This window comes from Triticum aestivum, chromosome 6B (genome assembly GCF_018294505.1).
Source record: "Triticum aestivum cultivar Chinese Spring chromosome 6B, IWGSC CS RefSeq v2.1, whole genome shotgun sequence".
Taxonomy (NCBI): Eukaryota; Viridiplantae; Streptophyta; class Magnoliopsida; order Poales; family Poaceae; genus Triticum; species Triticum aestivum.
In genome coordinates, this window is record NC_057810.1 from 641,522,587 (window position 1) to 641,526,200 (window position 3,614).

The window sequence follows — 3,614 nt, forward strand, 5'->3', positions numbered from 1 at the left end:
CTTTTTTCCGTATCTAAAAGTCCATATATGCGTTGTTAGTGTATTTACCAACGCTTTGGGATGCGTAGCCTTATCCAGTGTTGCTAGCGCATAGTGCAACGCTTACACTACCGTTGGTAAAGAGGTCGTTGCAAGAGTACAACACATAAAACAGACTTGTGCAACACTTTCATACGTTGGTGCTTAAGGTACAGGAATCAAAATCTCATTGCTTGGCAACAAAGAATTTGCAACGCTGAAGTGTTGATACATATGATGTGAATATTATTATTTATATATATATAATGCCAGCATCTAAATTAATGCTCCATGAAGAGAAAACAAGAGAATATTACTCATGAGAGGAAGAAATCATATATTTGATAAAAATTGTTGGATTACAATAGTGGATATTACAGGAGGAACACCATCTAATGTGATGTATAATCTAAATATTTTCTTGATAGCAAACTTAAACTGAAAGCATCCATCACATCCCTACAACTTATCTAAAACTTAACCGAGGAACATCATCCAACATGAACATCATCCCTACAACTTAATTAAAACTGAAAGCATCCACCGTCATCATCATCATCATGAATAGGAACATCATTATCATCATTGCAGTATACTTGCCACACACCCATATAATCCTCCATTTATCTTTTGCATCTATAAACAAAAAAAACTGTTAACACACAATGCATTGACATGATGCAAATAGTGATAGAGGCAGGATATTGGTCATTGTATCGGCTAGTATATCCCTATATGCAAACTCCAGAAATTTATCTACACCAGCTGAGTACTGTCTACTTTCTCTAGTAAATCACTATGAAGAAACTGACCTTGTCAGATAAAAAATGAAGTAGTATTGGTAATTGTCAAGTCCATCCTCTCATCTGCTTGCATGCCACATACCTACACTGGTACACATGATAATTAGCTAAATATTTTTTTCTTTGATATTGAAAACAAACCGTGATAATTTGTGTGCTACAAATACAATAGAACACCGTATTTTGCGGGCGACGAACAACTCTGGACCCAGAAAAGGATGGTTGCAAATCAATAGTGTGTATACTGTTCTAGGAAAATCTTATTGGGCAAACCAAACTAATTTATATTGAGATTGCTAAAAGAGTAACTAATTTATAGTGGAATGGCTAAAACAGTACCTTAATCTTATAGGGACAACTTGTAGGCGCGTATTTCCTTGCAGTGTACTTCATGAGTACAGGCTCATAGTACTAAAAAAGAGTAGTACATCACAGGTTAATCCTTGTATCTAGTTTGTTCTTTCCCTTTCCGTATGGGATTTGCAAAACAAAAACATCTGTTCTATCCATACTTCATACATATAATAGGCAGAATAGAACTTGTTCCTGACTTTTAGTGCCGAATAGTACCCGAAAAAATACACCTATAGAAGCACCGTGTCCTGAACTAATGATAACCACAATACAAATATCCTTTTTAGTTGAAAAGACAAACTTTTTAATATTAAAATATTCTCATGATTTTTTAAACAGGATACAACGAGATACCATGTTACCACAAAGGAAGTAAAAAAGATGGTACAATTATGCTTTATTTGGTTTGAGAGGACATACGAATAATGAATATAATTTGTATTGGCCACAATACTGGGATAACAATACATCAGCTCCCAACTGTAACAAAAGTACCTATATTATTTTTGGGAAGTAAGGGAAAGCATCTAACTTACCGCCAAATAGTGGTTGAAATATTCATCATTTGGTACTAAAAACACCTTGCTGATGATATAGTCATACATAATAATCATATCTGACTAACAGAACTTGAAGATCAGTTTTTATTTCACAAGGGAAAAGACAGCAATCTGCAAAATATAAATCAATAACTAACCATTAAAAAGGAAAATAAATAATTCTTCTCAGTTTCAAAGCCAACATGGTATCACATAATAATACCATATACATACCCTGGCTGCAGCATGTGCACTGTAAGCCAGGTAGACTAAGTTAAGATATACAATTGTAAAAGCCATGTATATATAGTGCGTGATATTCAACTTGAATTACAATCGCTTATATGTTGTGTTAAATTAATTGCTGCACTTTATTGTTGTTTAAAGCATATCAATTTGCATAGTATAGAGAGGCTAGATCATTACCCCTGCCAGAAATGTTATTGGACGAAAACGACATCAGAAAGGTAGGAAGGCGCTTGAATGAATTCGCGTACTTTGCTGAAACTGGGCACCTCCTGAAAGTGATGAGTTGTCATTAGTCACCAAAGAGCTAACACCAATGGTTGGTCCAGATGAATTTGTAGTACTGACTGGAACGCTACCATTCATGTCCCTGGGAAGAAGTCCAAGGTTGGAGCATGGGGCGCGGGACTCGGAGGTCAGCAGTGTTGAACTGAACTACCACCTTGAAGACTCTTGCTTAATAGGATCGAACGTCTCTGGAAACTAGTAAGGATCTTCAGATATTTTCGCTAGAAACTGCAAAGTGTAATTATCAGTAAGATGTTGAAGCAATGCAAGCGAATCAAGAAAATAGTCACCACAAAATTTCTTAACCAATGAGCTTATGAACCAACAGTCTCAGGACGTCTAATTCTAAGTTACTAACTTCTACGTCTCAAAATCAGGAGGACTCGTTTCACGACATCAGAGATAAAAATAGCCATCATCAAAAAGCAAGTGTCAATCCGATCTAGAGATAACACAAATAGAGATGAAATATGGCAAGAAAAGTTGACAGAGACAAGATATTTCATTTGAATCACGTACTAGCACATGGATACAGCCTAGGCAAAGAATGAGCAGACTTGGTGGGCAGGTTTGAGCCTGTTCATGGCCTTACTTTGGATTCGCCGTTGGTCGCAGTGGAGCAGTGACAAGGGGCGGCGCACCAGGATCCAGGGTCGCAGGGGAGTGGTGATGAGGGGCGGCGCGCCGGGGTGGAGGGTCGCAGGGGAGTGGTGACGGGAGGCTCGCCGGCATGTAGGTCGCGGCCGCGCAAAGGAGTCGCAATGTCTGACGATGGGCGGCGGCCGGCGTGGGAGGACTCGAGAGGAATGGGGGGAGGTTGGGGACAGGGAGGAAAATACCTAGATTAATCCTGAAAGCCAACTTGGGCTGGGCTAGACAGAAGGCTGGGCTCCGTGTGTTGGGCTGGGTCACGATCCGCGAGTCTGCGACGCATATGCTACAATGCTTATCTCTACTCCTAATGTCTCAGTTGGTAGGTCGCGTTCCGGGTTTTATTTTCGTCCCACCTCACCCGGTCTTTTTTGGTACTTCTTTGGTACTTCCTCCCACCTCCCACCCGTTTTATTTCGCTGGTTTTTTTTGTCCCTCCCGCACCCCACCGGTTTAGTTTCGCGTCACCCTCTCACACAACGAAAAAAATCTTAATCTCTACTCCTAATGTCTCAGTTGGTAGGTCGCGCTCCGGGTTTTATTTTCGTCTCACCTCACCCGGTCTTTTTTGGTACTTCTTTGGTACTTTCTCCCACCTCCCACCCGTTTTATTTCACTGGTTTTTTTCGTCCCTCCCCCACCCCACCGGTTTAGTTTCGCGTCACCCTCTCACACAACGAAAAAAATCTTAACGGATCATAACTTTTCTTGCTGG

The 3,614-nt window shown here is 40.1% G+C and overlaps 1 long non-coding RNA gene across 4 annotated transcripts; it reads right to left on the reverse strand.

Annotated features, from left to right (window-relative positions):
* Nucleotides 1-340: 340 nt before the first annotated feature.
* On the reverse strand, nt 341-3,090 carry LOC123134656 (uncharacterized). Of its 4 annotated transcripts, none has more exons than XR_006465689.1 (7): nt 2,841-3,090; nt 2,320-2,476; nt 2,141-2,232; nt 1,712-1,846; nt 1,161-1,232; nt 831-903; nt 341-654 (listed from the first exon to the last, which is right to left on the reverse strand). It is a non-coding gene; the product is annotated as an uncharacterized lncRNA (long non-coding RNA). The 4 variants fall into 4 exon arrangements; XR_006465691.1 differs by having other exon boundaries at nt 831-908; XR_006465690.1 differs by lacking the exon at nt 1,161-1,232.
* Between the last annotated feature and the right edge of the window lie 524 nt (nt 3,091-3,614).